Here is a 26,227-nt window from a genome sequence, read left to right on the forward strand (position 1 = left end):
GCAACCCCGAGGATTATCTGAGTTTAGTCGGAAACTTGAATATCCCAGGGCAGCTTGAAACCCAGATGTGGCTTTCCCAATGACTTCTGCTGCCTGAGGTTTCATTCAGGGTGGCAGATTGGTGTCAGGGGCTCTGCCCTCTGCTGATCTGGTCGGGGCAAGTTGGGATGTTTTGGTGACAGCTGATGATATTTAAGAATTTTTGCTCCAGTCTGCTTTAGTTGTCAGAAAGTCTTTTAAACAATTGGTTTTGTGGGTGCGTGTGTGAAGGCATGCTAGTGATGACAAAGCGTTCCTTGTTTAAAAGGTTACCTATACTGCTGCGCTGAGACATTCTTGTATTGTGAAGAGTATATAGGTTTGGGTAGAACGGACATATTTAATGCAGTAAATGGCATTTCGACATATAGAGCTCTGAGTTACAATAGAATTCTGGTTGCTTAGGTCCAAATATCTTTGCGTAACTTCCCAAAAAATAACCCAAATCAACAAATAGAGCAAAGAAAACCATTGTTTACAAGATGCCGTACATATTTCAAGGAGACAGAATTCTACAAACTTCCAAGTTACCTGTGATTAATGAGATAAACACCCAAGTCCAGCCAGGCAGCTCTGGAGCCCACCCCTGTCCGGAGCAGTGGGCAGAGATAGCAGAGAAAATGTGGAGAAAAGGTCAGGAGTCTGGGGAGCCTGTGGTGACCTAGCCCAGAAAGCATCAGCCCTAGAAAGACAAGCCCCATCCTGGGTGGAAATACTGGAATGCGTGTGGGACCCGAGGCTTCTAGACAGAAGGGGAACCTTGGAAGGTTGCCCCTTGGAGAAGATGTGGAGAAAGAACAGTGAAGGAGTCCTGCAGAGAGGAAAGCGATCAGAATCCCCCTCGCGAAGAAATGCACTACGCAATCAAGAAACTGCACTTCACCAAACTAACAGCAGGGGGCACCCTTGAATCAAGAAACCTCGTTAGCCACCCCAGGCTCCGTCCCTTGTCTGTGTCCAAGCTCACTGCCGGTCCAGGAAAGAAACTCTATTATAAAAGGAGCAGAATGCCGCAGGCCACATGCACGCAGAGCTGCAATCAGAAGAAAACAAGAGTTTGGGAATCAAAACGTTTCGGGGGTTAAATGTTCACCCCTCTCTAAACACACATATATACCCCAAAGCAGAAGAAAATGGCAGTGTTCCAACGTTAGTTAATTAAATATCTTGAGATAAGCATTTTCTTTTAAAAGTTTTTGATTCAAGGTTGTCGTACATATATTTGTCATATATATATTTGTGTATGTGGATATATATGTTTATATATGTCAACCTTGAATCAAAGATTTAAAAAATCAGAACTAAAATGGACAAAACCCAGGAAGATGTGACATGAGGGCTGGCTGAACCCAGGAGAAGAAGTGAGCTTCAGTTTGCAGATGGTAATGTCATCCTTGGGACCATCCCTTCCAAGGACAGCAGACTGACCAATCACCTGGCACCTGCTGTGTTGCACTTTCTTTCCTAACCTGCAGCCCAAGGCAAGCATTCCTTGCCCACAGCTGTACTTACTGTCTCATCCAATGAGAAACCGTTTATAAGGCCAGTCTTGGTGATGGTTTTTACTTTCCAAGTTCTCTATTAAATGAGACTCTAGGAAATACCCAAATACTTTCTAAGGGCAAGTCAAGTGCTATTTGTTAAGAAGATAAAACTTGCCAAGGAGAGTGTCATCTCCCTTGATAATACGTCAGAATTTCAGAGATAACAAACTTTTCAGAAATGTTTCCAAATTGCATTGAATGTTCACAACAACTTCAAGTTCACAAAGTACTTTCCACACGTTGTATTATCTTTAAAGTTGCATAGGGGTTAAAACACAAGGATATGATGGTTTCTTCCCCTCCTCTGTGTGACAAGCAGCTTGGAAATGCTTTGCCTGGTTTACATACCTCGGAAATGAGAATGGCGATGACTTCCTTGTTTGTGACATCTGCCATACACAGCCAACCTTAGACTGGGGGAGGCTCATTTCTCTAAAGATGGACGCACCATCGTCACATGTTCTCTTTGCCCACCCGCACCCCATCAAGAGATAAAGTCTCATCTCTTCCCTTTGAATCTGGCTAGGTTTGAGTCTCACTTGTAACCAGTAGAATGTGGCAAAAATAATACTGCCTTACTTCTGAGGATGAGTTGGAAAAGGTGATGCATTCTCCACCTCGCTCTCTGGACCATGCTGAGGCTGCCACGCTGTGAGGAAGCCCAGACTAATCCATGGGAAGAGACTGCATGGTCTGAACCTACAAGAAGTAAGAGAAAGATGCCCTGCCACTCTCCACCTGTGCCAGCTGTCTCTCCGCCCCCCACCCCCCTCCCGCCCTTTATTCCAGCTCCAGCTCCTTCCTCTGTGGCTGCAGTCACATTGAGGACTCTCATCCGGAACCACCCAGCCAAGCCCTGCCTGAATTCCAGACCCTCAGAAACCAGAGAGAGAATAAAATGATGGCTGTTTCAAGCCACTGACTCTTGTGGGGATTTGGTATGCAGTGATGGGTATCTAGAATGAATGGAGCCTCAGTGACTAAACAAATAAGGACTGTTTTGAAGAAGGAGTAACTTTGCCTAATACCTTTGTAGTGGTTTTGTTTTGGATATTTTTTAACCGGAACATCTCTAGATGTAGCTTACAAACTGACCTTTCTACTGGTAAAGAATTGAGTTATTTTCAGGTTTTCTTTTTTGTAGTTTTAGAGCTTTAAATATCTACTGCTTTTGGCAAAAGTAACTGATAAGCGAATGCTGGAGAGATCTGTTTACCTTGTCCTCGAATGGGGTAACCCTCCAAAAACGCAGCAACTGAGAACATGGGTGCCATCCTCAAGCTTTCCGATGAAGCCCAAGGTTGGGTGGCTTCCACATTGGCTGCATGGTGAGCAACTTGCCTAATGTCCTAGGTCACAATGGAGAGAAGTGACCTCAGACAGAGGGCTGGAACGAGATTTCATTCCTAATGGCACAGTGGCCGTGCTCTGGATTCCACCCGGCCTGCCCCTGGAACCTCAGACTCAACTCATCCAAAAGTGAAGTAATCACACACCCACTCAATTCCTCTAGTTTTAATAAGGCCAGTGGTCAGGAAACTTTCCCACACAGGAAACTTGACCCCTGGCCTTGTCGATCACAAAGGCAGCTGTTAACCACTTGTCCTTCACTCTCTATCTGTGTATGTGGGTTTGGGGGGAGGGGACTTCTATGCTGAAACAGAAATACACATATATTCCTGTTAATTTTTCAACTAGTTTTGGACTTTTCCACTTAGACTCAACCCTTCTAAAAATATAATAATCGTCACCTGCCTGCACCAGCTCCTTCTCACGGCATGCTTGTCCTCTCGGGGGCCCTTTTGGAGCTTCCTCATGTACAGCAGTTTCCTTCTGTAACAGCTCTCATGTCCGGTACCGTCTTTCCTAGTTCAAGGTCATAGTTCATGGTTCAGGTCTTCATTATCTGCCCTAAGTGGCCCTTCCACCTCCAGCACGCCACCCCAACACAGACTTCGGTGGCTCCCCTAGGTTTACATTGTACAGTGGAAGCCCCACCCTTGGTCTGGGCCCTTTCCTGGACTGCCTGTCCACTCCCATCCCCAGTCCTCCCAAGGCCAACTGGTGTTCTAATGCTTTGACCTTGGCACATCTGCTTTTGGCCAAGTGGTTTTCTCTAAAATGCCTTTCCTCTTGCTCCTCCGTTGAAACTCCACTCATCTGCATCTCTTTCAGATGCCCACATTTAAAAACAGGGCCCTGTTTGTGTCCCTGCAGTGTCCAGCTGAGACCTTGAGCAAAATCCAGCAAATATTTATTAAAGTGAATAAACAAATGAACTACTGGCCCTTTCCTTAACTGGCAGAATAGAAACAGAAATGGTTGCAGAATTACCACGGATGTATCTGCCTTCCTAGAAATGCTGGTCATTTCTGAAGTTAAGAAGATGTTTCCATAATAGTGAACCTATTTATTCAAGAAAATTATTTAAAACAATCTTGTAGATCTTATTTAATTTAATCTTACATGTTTAAGCAAAGGTCAAAGAATCTAATTTAGTGGGTTAGTAAAGTGCTAGGATTGTCAAAGGGCAACAAAATTCTTGATTTGTCCTTTGAAAGAAAACATATCAGAGTAAAAGATGATCCACCAGGAGAGGAGGTATGCCCCTCCCCTGGAAGTGAGAAAAATTTCATAAAGTCATGGCAACCTGGCTTCTGAGGGAAAAACCGAGATCATTGCATAAGGAAAGTTAACTAATAGGTCTATTTTATTTATTTATTTATTTATTTATTTATTTATTTATTTTTTTTTTTGCGGTAGGCGGGCCTCTCACTGTTGTGGCCTCTCCCCTTGCAGAGCACAGGCTCCGGATGCGCAGGCTCAGCAGCCATGGCTCACGGGCCTAGCCGCTCTGCGGCATGTGGGATCTTCCCAGACCGGGGCACGAACCCGTGTCCCCTGCATCGGCAGGCGGACTCTCAACCACTGCGCCACCAGGGAAGCCCTAATAGGTCTATTTTAAAGTAATCGGAAGTAATCTAAAATTTCTCAATTACACAAAAGTCTTTGGAAAGGGAATAGAAAATATATAGCTAATTTGAGTTCTTATTTTTCATAGGTATTGTAACTTCTATTAATATTACCGAAAAGTAAATTATTCCTTGGGATAAATGTTCCTAGAACTGTTAACAGAAGATGTTTTTTGGGAAATGTTACTATTCTCGTGCAAAGCCAGCATTTGGAATGATTTATCTATCGGTATGACTATGGGTCTTCATTCTGACTTTTTTTTGTGCCCACTCAGACAATAAAATAGCTAAAGGATAGAGTCTTCTAGACTTACCAGAAATGTTCATGTGTTGGAAATACCCGTAATTACTCTCCTAATTCCTTACATATTTCCTTCCTTCCCTCCCCCATCAGTTTCTTCTCAGGCAGTTTTCTGTGGTTGGGTAGGTGGGGGTCAGGATGCCCTCTAGGGACAAGGTCAAGGACAGGCTCAACCTGATAGCATGAGGTGAACGAGAGAAACTAAGAAGGTCCTCACAGGTGGCCCTGCCGGAGGGGACCTTAGACGCCCAGCTGCTCTCCTTTGCCGCCCCTTTTAGGTTCCGCCTGTCAGCAGCGGGCGTCCACACCAATTTCCCCAATTCCCTTTTCAACAGCGAAAGTTTATTATTTGTAAAAGGTGGTGAGAGGAGGATATCTGAATGTCCTGTATTAGCATATATTAGTCCTATATTAGCATATATTAGTCAAACACTGACTGAGGTCCCAAAGTGCCCTGTTCCATGAAGACGTAAGCAAGCGCAGAGTTCATCCTGGTCTTCAGAGGAAGTTGTGTGGACCAGACAAAGTCAAGATCATGAGAGTACAACACAGTAATCCATGCTGTGGAAAGGCACGTAAACGAAGATGTATTAACCAAGTTCAGTGAGGCTTCAAAGGAGAGGGACACGTGATACACGGGACCCAGAGCAGACTTGGGGAGGGGGCAAGGGCCACCAAGGGGGTTAAAGGTGGGGACAGTGGTGACAGATCTGGGTTTTGCCATGACCAGCTCATGGTGCTGAGCAGCTCACTGCACTTTGTCCTGCTTTCCGTTGAGACTCTAATGCCGCTTGCCCCTGAGGCTGCGGTGATGGTGTGAGGGAGTCAGGGGAAGGCAGCTGGCGAAGTGCCCAGCGTGCCATGAGTCCTTCCCAGGCGCCCGCGGTAACCTGCTGTATTTTGAGATGGATCTTAAAGGAAAGCCTGGATTGGAGCAGGAGGTGGCAGCAGAAGGTAAGGGGTTTTAGGCTGAGCACCCTCCTGTGTGTGTGTGTGTGTATGTGTGTGTCTGTGTATGTGTGTGTCTGTGTCTTTGTGTGTCTGTGTCTTTGTGTGTGTCTTTGTGTGCGTCTATGTCTGTGTCTTTATGTGTGTGTGTCTCTCTCTTTGTGTATGTGTCTTTGTGTACGTCTGTGTGTATTTGTATGGACATGTATTTATATGTATGTGTCTTTGTGTGTGTGTCTTTGTGTGTGTGTGTCTTTGTGTGTGTGTCTCTGTGTACATCTTTGTGTCTTTGTGTGTATGTGTATGTGTGTGTGTCTTTGTGTGTGTGTGTCTGTGTCTTTGTGTGTGTGTGTCTTTGTGTGTGTGTGTCTGTGTCTTTGTGTGTGTGTGTCTTTGTATATGTGTGTCTGTGTCTGTGTGTGTCTGTGTGTGTGTCTTTATGTGTGTCTTTGTGTCTGTGTCTTTGTGTGTGTGTCTCTGTGTGTGTGTCTGTGTCTTTGTGTGTGTATGTGTCTTTGTGTACGTCTGTGTGTATTTATATGTACGTGTTTTTGTGTGTGTGTGTGTGTTTCTGTCTCTGTGTGTCTGTGTGTCTTTGTATGTGTCTTTGTGTCTTTGTGTCTGTGTCTCTGTGTGTGTGTCTGTGTCTTTGTGTGTGTATGTGTCTTTGTGTACGTCTGTGTGTATTTATATGTACGTGTCTTTGTGTGTGTGTCTTTGTATGTGTGTGTGTCTTTCTGTCTCTGTGTGTCTGTGTCTTTGTGTGTGTGTGTCTTTGTATGTGTCTTTGTGTCTGTGTCTTTGTGTGTGTGTCTGTGTGTCTGTGTCTTTGTGTGTGTCTTTGTGTACATCTGTGTGTATTTATATGTACGTGTCTTTGTGTATGTGTGTCTTTTTGTGTGTGTGTCTTTGTGTATGTGTGTCTGTGTACATCTGTGTGTCTTTGTGTGTATGTGTCTTTGTGTGTGTGTGTTTGTGTGTGGTTGTGTCTTTTTGTGTGTGTGTGTTTAGAATACAGCAAGTACACCAACCAAGGCATAGGAGACGGTAGTCCTGGGAGCCCATAAGACTTTGAGGGCTGTTCCACAGAGAAATGCTGTCCAGTAGAAATATAATGTGAGCCACATGTCATTCTACATTTTCTAGGAGTTACATTAAAAAATGTTAAAAGAAATAAGTAAAATGAACTTTAATAATATATTTTATTTAATTCAATGTATTAAAATATTTCAACATGCAGTGACATTAGTGAAAAATGGGTGCTGGAAGCAACACTGAATTCTAATTTGCTTGTGTGGCAAGAGCTCCGGATACCTACAACTATAGCCTGATGTTAGGAGCACGGTAACTATTGAGATATGGCTGGAGATAGCAAACCCCCTTTTCTGTAAGGCCAGATAGGTTTATCAGCCTCCCTAGTATACTATTTTGTTAAATCCAAGCTGGCAATCTATGCCAGAATGCTAAAACTCAGTCACCAGGTGTCAATGCAAATGCCTACTTCATGCTCCATACTGTGCGATGCACCAGGGTATATGGACAAAGGAAAAATTAAGACCAGCACCTCTGCACACATTGAAACAGTGTCATTAGTGTCATTAAGCTCTAAAAGCTCTAAGTTCTGGGGTCCACAATGTAATAATTTCAGGATATTTCAAGTAGACAAAATGCTGCCTGATAATATCGATGTGAAATCATGGTTAGTGGGCAAAGCAGAACATACACAGACATATGTGCACACTGAGTGGATGGACATACGAGTTTGGCCTTTCCTGTTTTGTCAAATGAGAGATGGGAATATAACAAAGATTTTCAAAATGGGCATCTGTAAGTATGGAATAATGCTCAGGGGTTCATGTATCCTCTTTGGGAATGTTTGAAGTGTGTTTTTATTTTAAGGATAATGGTTCATAATTCATCTAACTATATTCTGGGTCATCTAAGGCAAAGTTCATCAAACTGTGGGTCATGACTTCTAGTGGACTAGTGGCTTGTGACTCATTAATGGGCATGTCCAGCATTGCTTTCAATAAAAGTGAATGGACTGGAAGACATCAGGATGTAAGAGTTAGGTACTGTTTTATAAAATGTTTGTTTCTGTGTTGTATGTGTGCCTGTAGGTCTGGGTCATGATGTGAACTGTATTACTGTGGGCATACGTCCAAAGAGATTGAAAGCCATTAATCACTAGATCACTGGTTCTCAACCTTCACTCAACATTGGAATCACCCAATGGGCTTTGAAAATTAAGACAGTGTGGGTCCACCCCCAGAAATTCTGCTGTAATTGATTTCAGGTGTGACCTGGCCATGGGGCTTGCTTTGTTGCTTAAACCTTCTTAGCTGTGCAGCCAGGGGTGCAACCCTGGCAGGGTTTGAGCCTTGTAGCCAAGTCTTGCCCGGTAATTTCAGTCCTGCCTCTGGTTTGTGTTTCTTTAATTTGCCTTGGGGCCAAGTCTTCCCACAGATTGGAATTGTTGGAGGGTGGGAGGAGGGAACAGGGGGGCTGAGGGCATAGATGCTTTGCCCCAGGTGAAGGCAAGTGCAGTCTAGTGGGGCAAGTGGATGAAGTTCACAGAGGTTCAGACAGAGACACGTGGGTTGGGGTGAGGAGAACACAGAGAGCGGAAGAGAGGTTGGTGTCATTTGAATCGTGTGAGCAGTTTCACCTGCTCTTCCCCTCGGAGTCTGCGATTTCCCCAGGTGGTCTGTGTGTGGGTGCCTCTCCATACAGCAGCTTACCTTGAAGGGTGACCCTTGACTGATTCTCTTCCGTTAGCCCTTCCCTCACAGAAGATGCAACTCCACTATACTCCTGTCACAAGGACGAGTTTCAGCAAAACATCATCTCTTACATTAAATTAATCTTGTTACTTCTAATTGTATTGGTTACATTCTTGTTCTTATATAATTTGTCATTGTGCTTGGTTTTATAATTGTACAAGCTCGTGAGAATAAGGTATTGATGCCTAGTTATTTTATTTGTCCATACTTAATTAATATTATAATAGAAACAATATAATGGAGGAAGCACTGGATTTTTTGTGCCTTGAAAGGATAAGCTTCCTTTCCTCACTGGGCCCCTTTGCTCTGTGTGACTGTGCAGCCCACCTGGATACAGTGGCCAGTAAATTAACCCGATCTCTTATTGATCTATTAGCAAAGATCAGAAGACATTGTGTAGTGTAATGGAAATAAAAACAAAAATAAACAAATGGGGCCTAATTAAACTCAAAGGCTTCTGCACAGCAAAGGAAACCATAAACAAAATGAAAAGACAACCCACAGAATGGGAGAAAATATCAATATTTGCAAACGATGCAACTGACAAGGGATTAGTCTCCAAAATGTACAAACAGCTCATGCAGCTCACTGTCAAAAAAAAAAAAACAATCAACCCAATCAAAAAATGGGCAGAAGACCTACAGAGACATTTCTCCAGAGACGATATACAGATGGCCAAGAGGTACTTGAAAAGATGCTCAACATCGCTAATTATTAGAGAAATGCAAATCAAAACTACAGTGAGGTATCACCTCACACCAGTCAGAATGGCCATCATCAAAAAATCTACAAACAATAAATGCTGGAGAGGGTGTGGAGAAAAGGGAACCCTCCTACATGGTTGACGGGAATGTAAATTGGTGCAGCCACTACAGAGAACAGTATGGAGGTTCCTCAGAAAACTGAAAATAGAACTACTATATGATCCAGCAATCCCACTCCTGGGCATATATCCGGACAAGATGAAAACTCTAATTCGAAAAGATACCTGCATCCCAGTGTTCATTGCAGCACTATTTACAATAGCCAAGACGTGGAAGCAACTTAAATGCCCATCAGCAGATGAATGCAAAAAGATGTGGTACATATATACAATGGAATATGACTCATGACTCAGCATAAAAAACAATGAAATAATGTCATTTGCAGCAATGTGGATGGACCTGGAGATTATAATACCAAGTGAAGTAAGTCAGACGGAGAAAGACAAATACCATATGATATCCTTTATATGTGAAATCTAAAAAAAAAAATAATAATAATACAAATGAACTTATTTACAAAACAGAAACAGACTCAGACATAGAGAACAAATTTATGGTTGCCGGGGGGAGGGGGGGGGGAAGGATGGATCGGGAGTTTGGGATTGACGTGTACACACTGCTATATTTAAAATAAAATGCCTTTCCTTGAAAAAAGAAAAAAAATTTTTTAAAAAAGAAGACTTTATTAGTGATGTAAATGGAGCTTGAAGCTTATTGGGATCATTTTTCAGTAGCCCTATCTACACGTGAAATAGGGGTTCCGAGGAAAATCTGAATTAAGGAAAGTGGGATTTAAATTATTATCAAAAAAAAAAAAGGTGAGGATGATGATGACAGTGGCTGATGTTGGTGATGGTGGGTGGCGGTTAACATTTATTGAGCATTTGCTAAGTAACCTGAAATGGGCCTGTGCTTTCCATGGTTATCTTACTTGACCCTTAGAACAACCCTTTGAGGCAGGTGCAATTACAATCACCCCACTTTACACAGAAGGAACCCAAGTAAGTAATAATTAAGTAACTTGTCTGAGAGATTCAACTGGGATTCAAGACCAAATATGTTGCCTCCAGGCCTTAGAGCTGAGTCTTAAGTACATGGAGAGGGCAGGGAGGCTATTCCAGGCCAGAAACTGTGAACCCAGGGAATGAAGGAGGGGGTGTGTGTGCCATGTGCTGGGGAGGGTACCAGGGGAGGTGCTGGCCAGGAGGTCAGCGTCCAGTTACACAGCCTGGTGGAGCATGAGACTATGAAATACTGATGAAAGAGTTTTTTTAAAAAAAAGGATGAGTTCATCCTTTTATACTGATGTAGGAACCCTGATAAGACATCCTGAGAATGTAATAAGCAATGTGCAGGACGACACATAAACATTTATTTAGAAAGGACACACGTGTGTGTGTGTGTGAGAGAGAGAGAGAGACAGAGAGAGAGACAGAGAGAGAGAGAGAGAGGCAGAGAGAGAGAGAGAGATTGAATGTTTGCACAGAATTGATCTGGAAAGATATCCTTCCAAGTTCTGACAGTGTCCATGTGTGCCAAGGCTGCAGGCTGCAGGTATTAGTGGTGACGGTCAAAGGAAACTTGAGCTTTTTTAAATTACATTTGTATTTTATATTGGAGTATAGTTGATTTACAATGTTGTGTTAGTTTTAGGTGCACAGCAAAGTGAATCAGTTATACATATACATGTATCTATTCTTTTTCAGATTCTTTTCCCTTATAGGTTATTACAGAATATTGAGTAGAGTTCCCTGTGCTATACAGTAGGTCCTTGTTGATTATCTGTTTTGTATGTGGTAGTGTGTGTATGTTAATCCCAAACTCCTAATTTATCCCTCCCCCACTTTGGTAACCACAAGTTTGTTTTCAAAGTCTGTGAGTCTGTTTTGTAAATAAGTTCATCTGTATCACAGTTTAGATTCCACAAATAAGTGAAGTCATATCATATTTGTCTTCTCTGTCTGACTTACTTCACTTGGTATGATAATCTCTAGGTCCTTCCCTGGTGCTGCAAATGGCATTATTTCATTCTTTTTTATGACTGAGTGATGTTCTATTGTAGTTATGTACCACATCTTCTTTATCCATTCCTCTGTCAGTGGACATTTAGGTTGCTAAAGGAAACTTGAGCATTGATCTAGCATTTATGTTTTGTTATCTGTTTGTTTGTAAGCAAGATGACTGCATTCATACACTTAGGTAATTCTGAAAAGGTGAGGGTGTTGTTAGGAAAAAAGAAAAAGAAATGGAATCATTTGGGAATTTCATATTCTGCCCCATCTCCAAATCCTAGACTTGAAGGTTTCAGGACTGTTTACATTGTTGGAGCTGAGGTAATGCAAGAGCTAAAGGAACAAATTGTCACTGAATTCATGGGGAAGACAGCATCCTTGCTGATTAGTTCCTTTTTTAACGTGGAAGACTATTTGGAGTTTTAGGAATCTGAGCATTGGCATAGGGGTGTAGAGAACATTCTGGTAAAGCAAGTCTCTTCTTGCGTTACCTGGCCCAGAGGTGGGAATAGGGATCGAAATAGGAAGAAAAGACCCTTTGAGGTACAGTCTGCCCTCCACATCCGTGGGTTCAATTTCTCGAAATTTCTATCCTTGGGGGTTGAATCTGCAGATGCGGAACTTCCAATTCGGAGGCCGATTGTATTCACGTACTACGTACACCTCCGTTTTTATTTGTTTTATTTTTATTGGAGTATAGTTGCTTTGCAATGTTGTGTTAGTTTCCTCTGTACAGCAAAGTGAATCAGATATATGTATACATATATCCCCTCTTTTTTAGATTTCCTTCCCATTTAAGTCACCACAGAGCACTGAGTAGCATTATTCTGTGTGCTATACAGTAGGTTCTCATTAGTTATCCATTTTACATACAGTAGTGTATATATGTCAGTCCCAATCTCCCAATTCGTACCCCCCCAGTCATGCTATTCTTGATGAAGGAAAGGCTGGCTTCTAACTTTCCCAGATATGAGAACCAGGAGAAAAGACATGGAACCTTGGAAAGTGAAGATAAAAAATTTTTTTAATTAAAAAATTTTTTTTTAGTTGGGAGAAGAAACTTCACAGCCACTGATGTGTTAACAAAGGGGAGAACGATTGTTAGCATTTGACTAAAGGCCTCTAAGTACAGTCAAATATAAATATTTATTGAATAACCCAGCCCAAGGCATGGAGCTTAATAATAAGGAACTTGGACGTCGTGGGTTTTGGTATCCACAGGTCCTGGAACCGACGCCACGCAGACACCAAGAATGCCTGTGCCCTCACCTTTCAGCACCCCCTCCCAGCCAGATGAAGGGCAAGTCCCCGTGTGGTTTTCGTGGCATTTTAAAAATGCGTACAAATGCTAAGTGGCCAATTCTGTGTGTTGTAGATGGATAAAGGACATGTGGACTTTTGAGCTTCCACCGGAGGAGATAACAGCTCAAGCCCTCCAGGATGCTGGGCAGGTGGGGGCTGGAGTGAGAGATGCTGGCGTGAAGGGTAAGTGACGACTGGAGCCCAGTGCTCCACGGCCTGGACTCTGGTTTCCAAGTTCCTCAGTGTGCGGGGATATGGTGTGCTCTGGCTTGGTACGCTGCTGTGGATGGGACCTCTCTCTGACAGAGGATCAGGGAGGATGCTTACCTGTTTCCTGGTACCTAAGGGATTCTGTTATCATGCAGTGGCTGCAGGGCCCAACCAGGATGAGGACAGCTCAGGAGCCCCAGAGCGTAAACTGTAACCGCGCACCTTTATGGAGCGCCAACTGCGTGGCAGGCCCCAGCGCTTTAATGCCTTAATTCATTTCATTCTCATCTTAGAGCTGGGCCACCAGGGAGCGCAAAGAACCTGGTTGATTACTGAAAGCATATGGTCCTGATGGTGGCCCCATCCCAAGGGAAAAGCCTCTTCCTCTTTCTCATACAGCCCCCACTTGCCTTTCTCTCCATGCCCGCTTTTCATCTATTTTTTTTTTTCATGGAATCATAGATCTCTGTATGAAAGGGACTTAGCATCAGAGGGATGTCCGCATAGGTCACCGTGGCGGATCATAGTTTCCCTAAATGGCCACCGTGGTATCTCTGCTCTTCCAGAGCCTTGCCGGGTCCCCTCAAGCTGGGAGGTCTGCTTTTCCTCCTCTTGAGTCTGGGTGGAACTTGGCGACCACCTTCACAGGGAAGGTGGCAGAGGTGACACTGAGTGACCTCAAAGCCGAGATCAGCAAAGCGTACGTGGCTCCCAGCCGGCGCTCACGCTCCGGGCAGGACTGCCTGTGAGACTAGCTGGGCCCCGTGGAAAGTCCCCGAGTAGGGGTTCCAGCCGACAGCCCCTCCAGGGCCCCATTGACACGTGAGGGAGCCTTCCGATGGCGCCAGGCCCCCAGCCTTGGAGCTGCCCCACCGCTGCCGAGTGGAGTGCGGACAAAGTGAACTGTCCCCGCGGAGCCCTGTCCCCACAGCAGGTTCAGGAGAGGATAAACATCGTCACCGCTTGGTGCTCTCTCATTTAAACCCACCGCGACACGGTTGAAGGTAGATGTCATTCATTACACAGACTTACAAGTAAGAGGAAGGAGGCCGAGTCAGATGAAGTGACTCACCCAAGGCCACACGAGGAGCTGGGATTGGAACCCAGGGCTCCCTGATCCCCAGCTTGTGAGATCCGCCCCCTGCCCCAGGGCCCGTTCCTTCTGGACTGGGAGCTGGGGCCTTCGCTGCCCCTCAAACGCAGCCCTCTCAGAGAAGGCAAGCCATTTGGAATAGGAGGACCAGGGAATACAACTTGGGAGAACTAGCTTTACGTAGTTTGCTGTGGCTCTCTTTCCTTAATTTGAATCCTAGTTAAACCCTGGGATCCTGCCTTAAACATATGGTCCTCTCGGGAAGCTGCCTGCTTTCCCTCCAAGAGCTTAGATTCATGGTATCGGCTCCTGTTATACGAGATTCCTATCATGTGAAGTAATAATCATGTTTCTGTGTCATCCCTGTTTGACTTCAGGCTCCGTAAGGCCAGAGCCTGGTCTGTGTCTCCTATTTCTCAGTTTTGAGCACAGACTCTAACCTGTAGTAGACGGTGAATAAATGCAAGTTAAATAAATACCAAAGAGCCGTTAAGTGTGAATTTTCTTGAGAAGGATGATGGTAGCATATAAGGATATAAGCATATAAGGAAGTGCAAAATTCCAGGTATAAGTACTGAAGTCTTATCTTGGTGCTAAAGGTTTGTCTTTTGAGGTCAAGGTTTCTTTGTCACTTCCTTTGTTTCTCCTGTTAGATAAAACATCTTTGGGTTTCACTTTTATAAACAAAGAACTTCCACAAAATGCAACAGTAAACTAAACAATAACAGGAACTGGCAGAGCTCTGAGACAATATTTCTCAGTGGGTTGTTGTTCAAGTGGAAGATATTTGCAGATGTGCGGCATTGGAGAATTGACTTTGGTATGAATGTTGAAATGTGACATGTAACGTCCACACTCATCGTGGTCGGCCTTTGCTCATAGTATCGGTGGGTGGCCTTGTGTCTTTCAACTTGAATTTAGTTCCATGTCTGTGTGGCATTGCAGCTGCTCCAGAACTGGGGACAGCTCTTCTCTCTACATTGTCCAGAGTGTCCAACACTGGGTCCTGCGCTCAGTAGGTGGAGGATCAGCAGGACCAGAATATGAGGATATTTGTTTCGTTTATTTTGGCCTCTGGGATCCTAGTTCCCCAGCCAGGGATCCAACCCTGGCCATGACAGTGAAAGCACCGAGTCCCAACCACTGGACCGCCAGGGAAGTCCCGAGGATTTTGTTTTTTAAGAAGGAGAAATGAATGCATGCAAAATGTTAGGCAAGTTTAAATCCTTAATCATCTTTTTCTAGTGCCTAATCTATGAGTCAGCTTCTGCTGTCTAACAAACTCCCCAAAACTTAGTAGCTTCAAATAATAGCCATGGATCTAGTTCAGGATTCTGCAGGTTGGAAGTTCAGGCCACCTGGGTCAGCTGGTCTAGCTGGGTTTTCTGGGCTGACTGGTTGGCTGGGAGCTGACAGGTGGAGGAAGCCTCAGCCCAGGTGACCCACCTCTGCTCTGGTCCCCTCCCCCCAGCAGCACTCCGAGAGGACGCACGTGCACAGCTTCTTGAGGCTGGGGCTCGAGAAGGGCACAGGGCTACTGCTGCTGCTTTCTATTGGCCAGAGCAAGTCACAGCACAGTTCAGATCCGAGAGATGAGGAGTAGGCTCCAGCCCTTGGTGGCAGGGTTTGCAAAGCCTGCCAGGGGCAGGCTCGCAGGGAGGGTGGAGAACTGTGGCCACCGCGGAAATGCACACACCCAGTAAGACGCGGTATTGTGCGGGGGGCATTGGCAGCGCTACAGTGCAGGTGGTGGAAATGCAACTCCTTATGTGCTTTATAACTTATGCGAAAATGCAACTGGATTGAGAGGAGAGGCTAGCAGGAGAGGCTGAGATGGACACAGAAGAGAAGAGCCCTGGGTGCCACACCTCCCCCCACTTCTCCAGCTCCCAAGTCTGGAAAAGGGGGTGTTGAGACAGGTCGGGGGGAGGGGAGATAGAGGCAAAGCACAGGGTGGATAGTTGGTAGCAAAGAGGTTTCTTTTCCTTTGCTGCAGTTTTCTCTCCCTCTGTCTGCTGGGGGTGGCAGGCAGATCACAGGTGAGGAGTGTAGGAGCCGCCTTCACATCTGAGTCAGCAGAAGGTGCCCTGCGCAGAATCCGGCAACCCGGGGACAGCCTCAGTGCCATCTGCTTCCTGCCCCTGAGGCTTCCCGTGCACGTGGTTTGTCTGATGGGTTTGTTTGCTGGAGGGGAGGGGAAGGGTCGAATGGTCTGTCTGCTGTATCCCTTTTACCATGGCATTTCAGGGAAGCTTCACCTTGCACCCCCGGACCCCAGCTTCCTGACATTTGTTTTGCATCTCTTTGTCACTGTGGCCCTAGAAGGCTGAGACTGAGTTATCATCACTTTACAGATGGGGAAACCGAGTGCTGAGAGGTTCAGGAACTTGCCTGGATCACACAGGTGGGCGGTGTGGCCAGGGCAGGGTTCGAAGCTGGGCTATGCTTTGGGTTCCACGGTGCATGGCCCTGAACACCGCCATGCTGTGTGGCCTGCAGGTCAGACAGAAACGGCTGCCCAGCCAGGTGTAATCAGGACAGCGGGGTGTCATCCCTTCCCCTCCCCGGCCGCTGCTTGGAAGGAGGTCTGAGGTCTGAGGACTGTGCTTAGGAAGGTGTCACCCTAGAGAATTCAGCAGCAGCAAGAAGCAGCTACCTGGGGGAAACCCTCCCTCCCCCAGGTCATCAGGAGCCCCTGGTAATCAGGGTGGGGAATTTCCAGCCTCCTCCCCGGCAGAGTCCTGAGCTCCCACCCCACCCCGGAGGCCGGGTCTGAGCACCCTGCTTCACAGCAGCCCGGGGAATGCTCTGGTGGGGGCTGGGCAAGCCTGGTCCTCTGCCCAAGTCCTCGGGCCCCTGCTGAGTCCATTTGGAGTATTCCTCACTCAGTTCCTCCCAGTTCCTCTGGGAAGGGCTCGTGTGCCCCAGCCACGTGCTCCGAGGAGCGGGACCCCACCGGCATCTCCCCCCGGACGCCCCTCTTGTACCATCTCTGGTTCTCAGGCTTCCCCTGCACAAGTACGCCCTGAACAAAATATAGTCTATGGAGGATGCTCGTTTATGGTCCTGCTCATGGTTCAGTTAAAGGCAGTGCTGCCATCAGCTGGCTGAGACTTTTAAAGTGGTTTCATGAGGATGGAATGTGTTCCTTTTTCTTCATTCTCTTTTTTTCCTTTTTCTTTTCCTCAGTCCTACCCATTCTTTCCAATAGGCGGATGCAGCTTGGAAGCCTGATGGTAATAAGGAGAAGCAAGAATTGCTTGAAAATAGTAGCATTTATTAAAGGCTTTGCCACAAGCCACGTCCTGTTCTAGGCACGTTACGCTTTCTTTTCTCACAACAGCCCTGAGGGGCACTGGTTTTGCCCCCATTTTACAGATGAGGAAACTGAGGTACGGAGAGGTGAAGTCACCTGTGTGTCATGATGCCTGGCACATTCAAGTGTTCGATATTATTTGTAAAATGAGCCATGTCTTAGTTTGAGTCGAAAATTCAGGTGCGAGGGTTTCTATGGGCAGTTTCTGTGGGCAGTACAGAAGGGCATAAGGGGGTGCAGCTGGGGCAGGGAGGGGGGAGAGGCCATTCAGGGTGGGGCCTGAGCAGGTGACTGCTGTGGGTAACCGGGGCTCAGTCCCACTGGGGACCTGTGACAGACCGTGTAGGGGGCATCTGGGAATTGTCCCACCAAGGGACACGGAAGCTAGGGTGTTCCTAGCGAAATCGTGGGGACCCTTTGAAGCAACTGTGAATTTCATAATTATATCCTATAAGTTGCCCCCATTTGTCCAGGGAAGGAAGGAAGGAGAACCTATTGTGCAGGATTCCCCTGGCTTGCTGTACTTCCCCTTGGTTCCCTGCATCTCAACTCTTCCTGTGCAACAAACTGCCCCCAAATGCAGTGGAAAAATTAATAATAAGCGTCTATGTAGCTCCTGCAGTAAAGGTTGGCTGGGGCTTGGCTGATCTGGGTTGGGCTCATCTGGGCAGCTCTGCTGACCTTGGTTGGGCCAACACACATTGGAGGGCAAGGGGAGTGGCTGATCCAGGCTGGGCTCAGCTGGGTGACTGTTTCCGGCCTGGGTCCAGCTAGGCTTGGCCTCTCGCCGAGGTCTGGCCTCAAGCCTGCTCCACCCGAGTGCATTCTAAGTCCAGCCTTACAGACAGCGGCAGCCCAGGGCAGCTCTTCTCATGACCAGGGGAGAGGCAGGGGGTGCACGTGGAGACCCAGAGGCCTCTGCATTGCTGCTTCTATGTTATCGTATTGATAACGCAAGTCACACGGTCAAGCCCAAGTCAAGAGGCCGAGCGGTGAACTCTGCCTGTCCTGGGGGTTGTCTACTGTTGGCCTTGGTCAAGACCCAGAAAGCCCACTGCTTCTGCCTAACTGGGCAAATACAAGGTGAAATTTAAAGGCCTTTACCAATGGCAGTTTTGGTTATAACTCTGGGCAAAGCCTCAAATCTTTAATGATAGTCTAAGTTGTTATTAATGGGAGATGATGTGGTTATTAAAAGCTACACGGCCTCAGGTTGCAGAAACTTCTGGTAGCTCAGACCTTCGCCGGGGATTGCTGCCCCATCTGGTCCCACGGCTTTGCTCCTCATGGACTTGGGAGGTGTCTGGGTTTGTCCGGCTCCCTCAGTGACAACCCACTGCCTCCCCACAGCTGCCTAAAATGGTTTGACTTGGCATCAGCGCGTACTGGTTGCTCAAGTGTGTCAGACTGAAATAAGAGCAGCCAGTGGGATGAATAAATTGTCAATTACATAGATGTGTATGTTGTCCTCCATTTTGGGAGAATGCTCTGAGTTCTGTGAAAATGTCATTTCTTTGCCTCGATCAGTACCTTGGCTCTCCCGCCTGGCACAAATACAGTTGAGCTGGAGAGGTGGCAATGCTTTTACGTTGGTTGGAATTAGCAGCAATAGATTTACAGGACTTTTTCCCAGTGAGCATGGAAAAAACTTGCCACTTTATGCTTTTTGTGAGTTCTAAGTCATAAAGCATTCTGCTGAGGGTGGCTTGACTGTTGTGTTCTTGGCCCTGTACGTCTTTCCAAACACTTATAAGTTATTAATACTGTGTTCGCACGTTGGCCAAGCAAGTTAGACCTTGCTGAATGATGGCACTGTATCTGGCCCGACAGAGCTTTCTAATTAACCGATCAATGCAAAGCATGCACCTTATGAATGCTGCTAAAACGCCTGTGGACTCAGTGGCTTGTCTCTATCTTCGTGAATGCATAGGGATAAGGCAGAAAGTACCAGATGTGTGAACCAATTCGTGTGTCACTTCTGGGGGGGAAGGATGGTGGGGGAGTGGAGAGGTGAGACGAGAAACGGAAGCAGGTGTGTTCACAAGCACGTGACCACTGTGGGCAGCTGGGGTCAGGCCCGCCAGGGAGCTCTGGGAGATGGCAGTGACCTCACCTCAGAGTTATTTCACCCAGGGAGTGAGGGCCCTGGGGCATTATCCGCCAACCCCCATCCATCATTGGTGAGGACCATTCCAAGGGGCAATAGCTCTTTGGTCTTCCGGGTCACCTAGGCGTACCCCTGCCCACCTAGGCGTACCCCTGCCATCAGTCTTCAGATCAAAGAGAGCTGTGGGTACCAGAGGATGGATATTTTGGAGGAGCTAGGTAATTTGTGATGTTTTTTAAAGAAAAGTAACATTGACCTTTCTTAAAGTCGAAAAAAATGGCATGTATGGGAGGGCAGGTGCTGAGGGGGCATGGGTGAGGCACCCTTAGCATCTGCTAGTGGGTACGCCAGACAGTTTGAGGAATGGAAGGAGGGAATGCGTAGCTTTTAAATCTGAGCACAGCGGAAACTAAATCCCTCTGAGGCCTTTGGACGGAATGGGGAAAGGAGAACATTTTTTGTGGCGTGGCTATTTAATTTATTTCTATTTTGTCACAGCCATACAATGAAACATTATACAACCACTAAAAAAGGTAGAAGAACTACTGTGATGATATGAAACTGTCTTCAAGTTACAGTTTTGAGTGAAGAAAAAGCACAATACAGAACAATCTTTAGAATATGTTCCTATTTATAGAAATAGCTTTATTGGGATCTAATTTACATATCATAGAATTCATCCCTTTTAAGTGTACAGGTATGAGTGCTTTAGTAAACTTTTACAGTTTTCTAGAAATTTCATGCAAATGGAATCATACACTGTGTGGTCTTTTGTGTCTGGCTGCTTTCACTTGGTCGTCCGAGTTTGTAGCATGTCAATAGTTTGTTTCCTTTTTACTGTGGAAAAGTATTTCATTGATTGGATATATCACTTTTTTTTTTTTTTTTTTTTTTGTGGTACACGGGCCTCTCACTGTTGTAGCCTCTCCCATTGCGGGGCACAGGCTCCAGATGCGCAGGCTCAGTGGCCATGGCCCAGGGGCCCAGCCACTCCGTGGCATGTGGGATCTTCCCGGACCGGGGCATGAACCCGTGTCCACTGAATCGGCAGGCAGACTCTCAACCACTGCGCCACCAGGGAAGCCCGGATATAATCACTTTTCGTTTATCCATTCCACAGTTGATAGACATTTGGATTGATTTTAGTTTTATTATTATGAATAATGCTACTATGAACATCCACATACAAGTCTTTATGTGGACATGGATTTTTATTTCTCTTGGGTAGGTACTTAGGAGTGAAATTTCTGGGTCATATGGTGAGTATTTGTTTAGTTCTTTAAGAAACTGCCAAACTGTTTTCCAAAGGGGCTGCTCCATTTTACTGCATTCCCGCCAACAATGGGAGCCTGATTTCTTCCTGTCCTCACAAACAGTTGGTGTGGTCAGTTTTTTTTGATGTTCGCCACTCTGATAGAAGTATAGTCGCATCTTTTCGTGAGTTTAGCATTTCCCTGTGACTAAGGGTGTTGAGTATCTTTTCATGTGCTTATTTGCTAGTGGGTTATCTTCCTTGGTGAAGTGTCTGTTCAAATCTTTTCTTATGTTTGTGTTGGGTTCTTTATCTTCTTATTCACTAGTAAGGGTTCTGCACTATTGCCATTTTTCTATAAGTCTGAAATTATTTCCAAATAAAAAGTTTAAAAAAAAGTCTAACCCCCATCACCTTCCCCATGCCCCTTCAGGATGGTACACCCACGAATTGTTTCAGCGTGGACATGCTCGCTAAAATAATTCAAGGGAAGGGAGAGATCAGACTTTGAATCTTTGGCCAGAAGGAGTCATTGTCTGGTAACGACACAATGGCTCTTTACTAAATCAAGACATACTTCCTTGACCACTTTTTCACTAGACTGGGAAATTAGTGATTAAAGTGCATCCAGATGTTGGATAAAGGAATGCATGATAGAGCTTATTAATATCTCCCTTCCTCTCCTGGAAGGAACTAATATCTCCTGGAAGTTACTCAGCCTCCTCAGCCTTCCCCTTCAGGTGTGGTCAGGAGGCACCTGGTGAGCAGGTCACACGGTGGGTCTGGAGGGGTGGGCAGGGCTGAGCGGTCCCCGTTCTGGCAACGAGAGCACAGACACACCTGTGTCCAGTGGGCCCCCCACCGAATCCCCTCCTTCTTCTGTAACTTCTCACATCATGAACGTGAACCAAATCCACGCCTGTAGCTAAATGTACTGAATTCAAACAGGACTTAATGGGCTGATTTAGTCAACAGCAGAGGAGATAAGGATGATGAGGTGGAGAAGGAAGAACTTCCAACCCACTTGCCATCTCCCTGACGCCGGCCACATCGGCCTGTACTTACCGGCTTTCAATTTTCCAAATATTTAGCGAGTATCAACTGTTCATTGGTTCATTCAGTCGCTAAGTCTTTATGAACTCCTAACATGTCACTCCAAACTCAGCCACTGTTTGAGGCTGGGGGTAGGGATGGGGGGGGGGGAGATTAGTAGTGAAGAAAAGGGGCAAAGTGCTTTCCCCCAAGAGGCGTCCATTCTCTTGGAAGGAAGAAATAGATGGATGGAAGTGGGAGAAACAGACAATAAATAATTAAGCAAATAAATACACCATAGACATCAGGTTATAATAAGCATTACAAAATGAAATACAACACAATAAGGAGGTTGAGACAGATGGGTTCATAAAAATTCTGGAAGGACGTACTCAAGAGGATTAACAAATAGACCTGTAGTTTTAAAAAATTTACATTAGTAATTTGTTTTCTAATTTTTCTATAACACACTTGTATTGCTCTTTTTGGTAAAAAAGCTTTTCCAAATTTGCCAAAAACATTAGATTTTAAGTCCATATGATTCATTGTGTCACTGGTATCATAATTTTATAACAAAAAATATTGAAAAAAATCAACTGGAAAATAATACATGGTCTTTATTGTCTGCACTGTGGTTTCTCCATGTTTTAGGAATTTTGATATGTGGAAATATAAGATCCATAAATTATGGAAAACCAGACATGTTTATGAAATGCCTTTCTGATGGGTTACTTGGAATGATGAATGGTCTCTTCAAGTCTTGGTCCATTACAAATGTTGCTAAGTTGGCCAGAATAGAAAATAGTAGCATTAAATGCAAGATGCAGAGACCAACCATCTGAGCCCCAAATGCTGCTTCTAATATTGTTTTGTTTTCACTGGCAAAGGGAACTGCAAATGTGTGTCCAGGAGTCCACACAGCAGAACATACAGTCATTGGGTTAGCTTGGCCCAGGAAGACTCCCAGACTTGTAAAGTCAGACAAAAATAAAACATTTTAAGGCCCCACCCAGACTCTTTGCCTGGGGCCCAGCTCCCAGGAACACGTATACATGTATGATTACGTTGCCCCTCCCTCCTTCCCTCCTTCTCTTTCCCTTCCTCTGCCTTTTCATTGATTGGTGCCGCTTTCCAAAAAAGGTGACACTTTGTCTCCTAACGTCACCACTGCTTATAACAACCGCTTACGACAACTCGTGTGGTCACACAACACTCCCACCCAAGACATCCGCCCAAAACCTTCCCACCCCACTCGGTCAAGTCATTCCATTTCTGGTCTAGGCTGATGTTAAAATCCACTTGGGAATACATCAGATCCCATCCAAATAGTAACTTCATTGGATGGTTTACAAGCTTGGTCATGTTTTCTCATAACTGATTCAAATTCATAGTTATCCATGTACACACTGATAAAGAAACTCAAAATCTGCGTCCACGTGAATTCCTTTTTTTTTTTTCGTTGTGTTCGGTCTTCATTGCTGCATGCGGGCTTTATCTAGTTGCGGTGAGCCGGGGCTACTCTTTGTTGCGGTGCACCAACTTCTCCTTGCGGTGGCTTCTCTTGTTGTGGAGCATGACTCTAGGCGTGCAGGCTTCAGTAGTTGTGGCACGTGGGCTCAGTAGTTGTGGCTCGCGGGCTCTAGAGCACAGGTTCAGTAGTTGTGGCGCACGGGCTTAGTTACTCTGCGGCATGTGGGATCTTCCCAGACCAGGGCTCGAACCCTGAACTGGCAGGCAGATTCTTAACCACTGCACCACCAGGGAAGTCCCCACATGGATTCTTAATTGGCTCTTACTTTAAGTCGGAGTTCCGTGGCTCTACTCACTGCTTCCAGTGGTTTCCATTGTTCCAGAGCTTGATCCCAGTAGCTTTGAGGTTACTTTTTTGTTTATTTATTTTTTACTTCCTTGTTGATTGGATTCTAAGGAGCCCAAGTCACTCCTTTGTTTTACATTCCTAGATCACTCATTATTGAGAAATTAAATGATGCTACTTGAGAAAAGGCTTATAATGAGGCAAGAATTCTAGCTACAAAGATAAAGTACACTTTGAGCAAAAGTTAACATTTTAAAGTTTGATGGTATTCAACAAAAGTTAACGAAGGGATATAAAGGACGATTTGACATTGAGTGAAAAATAATGTATTGGTTCCTTTTTTCTTTTTCTTTTCTTTTTTTTTTTTTTGCGGTCCGCAGGCCTCTCACTGTTGTGGCTTCTCCCGTTGTGGAGCACAGGCTCCGGACGCGCAGACTCAGCGGCCATGGCTCACGGGCCCAGCCGCTCCACGGCATGTGGGATCCTCCCGGACCGGGGCACGAACCCGTGTCCCCTGCATCGGCAGGCGGACTCTCAACCACTGCGCCACCAGGGAAGCCTGGTTCCTTTTTTCTTGTAACAAATTCTAGCTTCACTAAAAAAATTCATTTGTTTTTATATAACTGCATTTTGCATTGTACTCGTTCAGTGTTGCCATAACTAAGTTTTATTCGGCTTTGTTTTGAAATTTTGCCTTTTTTTTTTCTTCCTTGGACTTTAAAAAGCATAAGTCACAGTGACATGCTCAGTGTGGCATTTGCTGATGCGTAGAGTGCGTGTGGTTTTAATTTTTGGTTGTTTTTTCTCCCTCGACCTTTTCTTTTAGTTAATGTGAATCACATTGCGTTTTCCACTCCTGAGCGCTGATTATTGCCATCCACTTCCTCTGGAGCTCACCACACCACAAGGTCCTCTGGGAAATGGATTAGTCACAGCCGAGCCAGGTACCTTGCGTGCCATGGTCGGTATCAGCTCCAACAACCGTGCCTTTAAAAGGAAGATGAAAATTGCTGTAGCGTCTTCCTTTGGGGAAGGAATAAGGCCTCAGTTTGGGGGTGTGTATGGCTTGTCACACTCCCTGGATTCATCTTTATAATATAACACACAGGCAGATTGGATATTAAGAAAGACAGAGATCTCATTTGGTTATGAAGCTTCTCAGGCACACTTCTGCCCTCAGGAAACAGACATCAGAGTTGATCAGAGCCTCTTGCCTGTGGCATGTGCATAATGTTTGGGGATGGACTGAATCTTAACATACTGATGTGATTTTGAAAAACTTGGAACGGGTTTATTTATCTCCAACATGTTTTTACCTAATCTACTTGAGTCTAATTTCAGAAATTTTCAAGCCAAAGGATTTTTCTTTATAGGCCAGACTTATAAAGACATTCCCAAGGTCATGCCTTAATCATATCAATAACTGTTGCTAGGTTTCAACTTCCATTTAGCATCATTGATTGACAGCTTGTGACCCCCTGTCCCCAGGTGTACTTGCCATCTTCCCTCCATTTGGTATCACCTGACCTAAGGGTGCTGTGGCTGTGGTCTCTATGATCGGGAGGACTCTTTAGTTTTCCTATTCAGAGTGAAGCCCCTTCAAGTTTGAGGAACTAGAGCATCTGAAGAGCAGGGACCAGTGTTAACCAGTTAGATAAACTGACCAAGGTGTCAGGAGATCACGTTCTGGTCTGAGCCGGGGGTGGCTTTGGGGAACTGTGTGTACCGCCCTCGGCCTCCGTTTCTTTGAGTCTGTTAGCTTGTAGGGGGCAGAAAGGCCAACCCTAAACAACGTAGCCAGGTGAGGACTGGGCACGGTGGCCCTGCAGTCAGAATGGGGTCACACAAACCAAAAGCCTGACCAAATATCAGATGAACATACAGGGAGTATAAGCCCTTAACCTTCCCAGTAAAAAGGATCGCCAGCTCTGTTTCCCTGAGACAGCGGAACATTCGTCTGGAGGTTCTGCTGTTGCCTGTCGGTCCTCTGGAGCTCAGGGGCACACAGAGCACAGTAACCTTCCTGCTCAGTTGCAAGTTAAGGGTTGGCGCGCGGGTGAGGCAACCCCGAAAGCCACGCTCTACCCCGGCGCCAGCGCTGGCCAGCTGTGAGGACTCGGGTAGGTAACTAACCTTCGGGCCTCACCTTCTTCCCTGATGGAATCAGAGTACGGCCTCTCTACCTGAAGGCCAGGAGTGCTGATGGAAGAGGACGCTGGGGACCCCACTGGGAAGTAGCACCACAGCTGTTACCAGTGTCTGCAACGTCCAGGAGAGACGCAGCACCCCATACCTGCCATCCACACGCTCAGTGAGTTCTCAGCTCCCTGGGGCTGACAGCTCTCTCAGCTGTGACTCACAGCAGGTCCAGAAGCCCTGCTTGTTGCTCACGTCATGGATCACTAGCTAGCCTGAGCAGTGGCCAGAAAACGATGCAGGCACAGACACTAAGTCTTTCTCTGTCTGTCTTACTTCCCTCAGGATGATAATCTGTAGGTACATCCATGTCGCTGCAATGGCGTTATTTCATTCTTTTTAATGGCTGAGTAATATTCCATTGTATATTTGTAGCTCATCTTCTTTATCCACTCATCTGTCGATGGACATTTAGGTTGCTTCCATGTCCTGGCTGTTGTCAATAGTGCTGCAGTGAACATTGAGGTGCAGGTATCTTTTCGAATTAGAGTTTTCTCCAGATATATGCCCAGCAGCGGGATTGCTGGATCATATGGTAGC

At 45.7% G+C, this 26,227-nt stretch overlaps 1 protein-coding gene across 1 annotated transcript in view; it reads left to right on the top strand.

The window, feature by feature from the left end:
• RIN2 (Ras and Rab interactor 2) overlaps positions 1-26,227 on the top strand; it is a 237,023-nt gene that overhangs the window by 37,184 nt on the left and 173,612 nt on the right. Inside the window, exon 2 of the mRNA XM_081256382.1 lies at positions 12,739-12,848. The gene's annotated coding sequence lies outside the window, so the exon portion shown is untranslated. The remainder of the gene's footprint in view (positions 1-12,738; positions 12,849-26,227) is intronic.

This window comes from Mesoplodon bidens (assembly GCF_964165515.1).
Source record: "Mesoplodon bidens genome assembly, chromosome: 15".
Taxonomy (NCBI): Eukaryota; Metazoa; Chordata; class Mammalia; order Artiodactyla; family Ziphiidae; genus Mesoplodon; species Mesoplodon bidens.